Below are 6,093 nucleotides of genomic sequence, written 5' to 3'. Positions count from 1 at the left end.
GGGTTGATTTCGGATGGATAAAGGATTGAAATTTGAAGTTGGTGCATTGCGGAAGCAGGAGACCTTATGGTATGATCGCACGTGCGAGGGATTGTCCACAGGTGTGATGCCGTATATACGGATGGATATGCGTAGGTGAGGACATGGGCTGGCCTGGACAGGGTGCAGGTGCGAAGGATTGACCGCATCTTCGAGCCCACTGGTGCGAGCAAGGCTCCACAGATGCAGTGTTGAGATAGGAGGTCTGATTCCACGGAAGCGGAAAGAAGGCCGTAGAAGTGCCTCCCCAAGTGTGGACCCTGGGGCGCAGATGCGGGCCTAGAGGGGTCAGTGATTTTTTAAATGCAGAGGATTTACCATAAAAGTGGGTCCGCATGTACGAATAATTGGCTGGAGGTGCGAAAAGCCTGACAGTGTTTCATAATTGAGTGTTTCAAGATTTTTTCACCATTTGCAACATTTCAAGATCGGTCTAAGGCAATTTTTGCGAGGGTTTTCGAGGAGATTCTTGAGGTAAGCGTCTTGTGCTCATTTTTATTCAATAAACATGGTTCTCCATTGATATTCCCACCTAGATTGTGTGGTTTTGAGGCTAGTGATTTGGAGATTTGATTTGGGCGATTTCAGTGGTGATTTGGTATCAGATTTTGATGAATTTTGTATGGCTATACTCGTGGTTAAATGGACTTTCGAGTTTTGTAACTTTTGGTTGATTTTGAGACATGGCCCGGGGACTAGCTTCGAGCCGATTTGGATTTTTCTCGTATTTCATTTATGGAATTGATTCATTTAGCCCGTGTTGATTGTATCATATTGTTGTGGTTAGATTCGATGCATTTGGAGGCCGATTCGCGAGGCAAAGGTATGCTAGAGTAGAGATTTGCTCGGATTGAGGTAATAACAGTTCTAAATCTAGTTCTGAGGGTATGGAACCCAAGATTATGTGTTTGTGATTGATTTGGAGGTGACGCACATGTTAGGTGACAGGCGTATGGGCGTGCCCATAGGAATTATGACTTGGCCTATTCCTTGGAACTGTGAAGTTGAATAACTTGCTGTTAGCTATATGTTCTTCAAGTGTTATAGAAATTTGACTGCAAATCATGTTAGAAATCATGTTTAGGCTATGTGTTGGTATTATTGGGACCCACAAAGGTCGTGTTACATGTTGAATTACCTACAAATTGTTGTTTATACTCAGTCTCAGTTTTACTTGCATATAATATCTCATTCTCTATTATTCCTTGTTGATACATCATATCATTGATGTTTGGGTTGATTCTTCATGATTTTTGAGAGCCCGAGAGACTAGAGAGGTTGACGACTGAGTGAGGTCGAGAACCGCATACCGCAACATGTTTCATTGATTCATGCCATGATTAACTTGATATAGCGCTTGGGATGAAGGAGCCTCTCTGGAGTCTGCACACACCCAAGTGAGCGCATGTACCCACTGGTTACGAGTGCCGAGAGATTGAGAGAATTGAGTGACTGTGAGGAATGAGTGATTGTAAGGTTAGAGTCAATGGGAGGACTGAGTGGTTGTTGCTCTGAGAGGATGCATTAGATTTCTTAATGTTTGCACTTATCTACAATATCACTGTTTGAAATTTATGAGTGATATTACATTCGATTTTACCTGAACTTGACATGTATAAATTGATTTGACTTAAATTGCTAGATTTGAAAGCATGCCTATTTTTCCTTTGTTGAGACTACTGAAATAGAATTATAACTGTGTAGCTCGTCACTATCTTCAGTTCTTTATTTAGTCTTGTTACTTACTGAGTTGGTTGTACTCACACTACACCCTGCACTTCGTGTGCAGATCCAGGTATTTCCGGATACAATGGATGTTGATACTGATGGGTTTTCAATATCTTGGCCTTATGCTTCTTATGTTTTGATGATCTAACAAACTTCTTGTAAAGAACTAGATAGAGAACCAGGCCCACATGGTTAGTGAAGTTAAAAGCCTACAAGAGTAGGTTGTGGTGTTTTATCCCTTTGTGTGGATTTTTCCACATAAAAATCTTTGTCTTCTTTACTTTCAATTTCTATAGCATTCTCAGCATTATCTCATATAGGACCAGGTATTCTACAGTTTAGTGGACTCATGTAAACTAACAATTTGTATCAGAGCAGGTTCTTTCTAAAAGGTTAACACCTAGAAAGGATCTCAATGGCTGCTCCACCCAACTTTGAGGAAGGACAATCAACCTACAAACCTCCCAGATTCAATGGTCAGTACTATGGCTGGTGGAAGACCCGCACGCATGATTTTATGATGGCAGAAGATTCAGAACTGTGGGACATCATTTGTGATGGTCCACATGTCCCTATGAAGAAGCTTGAAGAAATAGGACCAATGGTGCCGAAAGGCAGAAAAGAGTACAACAACATTGACAGAAAAGCTGTAAAAAAGAACTATCGTGCTAAGAAAATCTTGATGTGTGGCATAGGACCTGATGAGTACAATAGAGTCTCAGCTTATGACACTGCCAAAGAAATATAGGAAGCATTGCAAACCGCACACAAAAGAACTACTCAGGTCAAACAGTCCAAGATCGACATGCTCACCATGGAATATGAGCTCTTTAGGATGAAGGATGATGAGTCTATACAAGATATGCACACCAGATTTACCTCCATCATAAATGAGCTTCATTCACTTAGAGATGTCATTCCCAGAAACAAGCTTGTAAGGAAAATCCTCAGTGTTCTAGCTGGTTTTTGGGAAAGTAAGGTAAATGCCATTACTGAAGATAAAGATCTACAAACTCTGACTACGGATGAGTTGATTGGTAAGCTGAAGACATACGAGATGAAAAGAAAGAAACATAGTGAAAGAAGAGAGCCTAAGAAGGAAAAAACCCTGGTACTCAAAGCTGAAAGCAGTGACTCAAGTGATGAATATAGTGACATGGCCTATCTAACTAAGAGATTTCAAAAGATGGTTCGAAGAAATAGTGGTATAACAAAGTGGGGCAGTTCAGGTAAAGCAAGGAACAACGATCTCTATCACAGATGTGGAAATCCAGGGCATTTCATCAAAGATTGCCCACTCGCGAAACAAGAGCAATAAAAAAATCCTGACAAAGAAGCAAAAATTAAACTGGTTCCAGACAAACGATTCAATCGAAAAAGTGTTGTTGACAATATTGTTAAACATGCTCTTGCTTCTTGGGGAGACTCCTCTAGTGAATCCGAAAGGGAACCAGATGAAGAAAATAGTTCTATGATGGCAGTGGAAACTGAAGCAATGAAGTATGATTCACTATTCACACTGATGGCTCAGTCTGATGATGAAGAAGAAGATGATGACGATGAGGTAAACTTCAGGGATGTTCAGAGAAATCTGAAATCCTACTATTCTAAGAAGCTTAGGTCGTTAGCAATTGTCCTAATTTATGCTTATTATAGCCTTGTTAATAATAAGGAGATCCACCATAGAACTAGGAGAGGCCGAACAACATGGGGATGATCTGGTGGTCTGTGTAGTGGACCTAAATGAGACCATAGCTAATCTTGAAAAAGAAAAGGAAGCCTTGATTGAAATAATAACTAGTGTGGAAAATGAGAGAGATGACTTGATGGTAGTAGTTATTGATCTAAAAGAAACAATAGAAGGTCTTAGCAATGAGAAACACACCTTAGAAGGAAAAATTGCAACTACTGAGCAACAGAGGGATGACCATTTAGTGATATGCACTGATCTAGAGGAAACCATTGATGGACTCAATAGAGACCATAGGAATGTGAGTCTTGGGAAAGGGAATGAAGTAGCTAGTGAGACACACATCATGCTTGAAAAGGAATTAACTGTTGTGAAAACCAGTCTATGTAGTGAACTCGAGAACAATCAGCAACTTCAAGCTGAATTGGAGAAATTAAGAATTGATCTTGAGAAATCTCTGAATTGGACCTGGTCCTCAGATGCTGTCACTACCATGTATCTTAACAATAGTGGAAATAGGCAGGGCATCGGGTTCCAAAAGGAGAAAACTCCTTACAACCCTCACAGCAAGTATGTCACTATCCCTGATAACTGGCTATGTACCCACTGTGGGAACAATAGGCATTTTAAAGAAAATTGTCAGGCCAGGGTTCAGTCTGTTCAGAAAAACAAAGTGTTTACATATAAAGTGACTACTAACAAAGGAGCAGGTACCACTCCCAAGAAGCGAGTGTTGCCTGCATGGACTAGGAAAGCCCTTATTCATCCTTTCTATCATAACAAGGGACCCAAACTAGTTTGGGTTCCTAAATCTAACCTTTGATTTGCATGTGTAGGGAACAATGAGAGGAAGCAGACTGCAATGAATTATGGACTATGGATGACCAAAGCACGTGACTGAAAACATCATGAATTTCGTCGCACCGAAAGCCCTGCGGGAAGGGAATGTATCCTTAAAAAGAAAAGAGAGGGTACATTCTCAGTAAATGTAATATTGGTATGTTTTTTTTGGAACTCAATTAGGAACGTGTACTATGTGAATGGCCTAAAGTACAGGTACCAATATGATAATCGGCCGAGTGGTCTTAGTGGACAAAGGAAACAAGAATATCCACTTGGTGGACTATGAATCTCAAAAAGCTAGTAGTATGAGATGGGTGAAGTCAGAAAATTGGCATGAAAGATTGGTGTATGCAAGCTTCTCACCTCCGAATAAATTAACTCAGAAGGACCTAGTGCGTTGTCTGCCAAACTCAAGAGTCACCTGGACACGGGTTCACAAAACAAAGGAGGAGACTCTCGAGGTGGTAATGGTTCTTGTCAAGAAGATTCAAGTGAAAGCAAAAAAGGGGAATCGCGCACAATTTCTCTACACCAAGGACTCCACAACAAAATGGTATTGCTGAAAGAATGAAAAGAACTAGAAGATGTGGCATGGACAATGCTCATCGACTATGGAATTGCCAAGAAATTCTCGGCAAAAGTAGTAAATACTGCTTTCTACATGGTGAACAGGTGTCTGATCAGGTCCCTCCTGAATCAAAACCCACTATGAGCTGCCAAATGGAAGAAAATGCCTTGTTGACTCAAAGATAACTCATTTGAGAATCTTCTTGACTAAAAACGCCATGTTCTCGACAACGGGAAGGATCAGCTTGGGAAGTTCAATGCAAAAGACGAATGAAGGAATCCTTCTGGGGTACTCTCTACAAAGAAAGGCCACAAAGTCTACAATAGAGGGCAGACTAAATGGAAGGAAGTGCTCATGGGGTATTCAAAAAGACACCTTCCTCTAGCCAAGGAAGAAACGGTGATGATCAATATGATGAACTAACTCTGGTCCTTGGGAAATATCTGAGGCTTCAAATTGGGAGGCTAATAAAATGAGTAAGATGAAGAAGACTGGTGAAAGACAATGCAACATCATCTTCCACTTCGCACAAGGAACTTGGTACTTCACTTACTACCGCTAAAGCTGAAGAAAGAGTGGAGATGCAGCTCATGGCACCTCTCAAGCAACAGAACAAAAAGTGTGGGGAAATCAAATTCTTCCAAATCTCCCCTACCAATCAAACTTCAGCCCCAAACTGGAAACACAAAAGCTCTCATCTGTGTGACAAGTTAATCACTTTCTTTTATTCTAGAGTTAGATAAGTTTTTTTTTCAAAAAATAAACATTTTTCTGTAGTTCCTTCTCTATCACCACTCCAGAATAGAATCCAAAGTGAAAGTCCGTAGGAATCCTACTTGAAGGATGCCTACAGAAGTTTGAGATACCTTAAGAAAACTCAGGACCTAGTCCCGTGTTACCCCTCAGGTGACAGCGTTTTTAATCTGGTAAGGTATGATGATGTTAACTGTGCAGGTTTTTTTGTGGAAAGGAAAAGCACTTCTGGAACGGTTCACTTGCCATGATCATGCCTCATCCCTTGGGGGACAAGGAAGCAAAACTCAATGGCCTCATTAACAACTGAAGAAGGATCTCAAAACAAGAGGACCAAGCACATTGAGGGGTGGAATTATCTTCTGCGTGTCAATATGAAGAAAGGGTTGATCTGTGGAAAGTCTTGCAGAACAGAAGACCAAATTCCAAATATCTTTTTCAAAACCTTGAGTAGAGAATATTCTGTATCAAA

Source organism: Nicotiana tabacum, chromosome 22, assembly GCF_000715075.1.
Source record: "Nicotiana tabacum cultivar K326 chromosome 22, ASM71507v2, whole genome shotgun sequence".
Lineage (NCBI taxonomy): Eukaryota > Viridiplantae > Streptophyta > Magnoliopsida > Solanales > Solanaceae > Nicotiana > Nicotiana tabacum.
Note: the sequence above shows the minus strand (reverse complement) of the source record.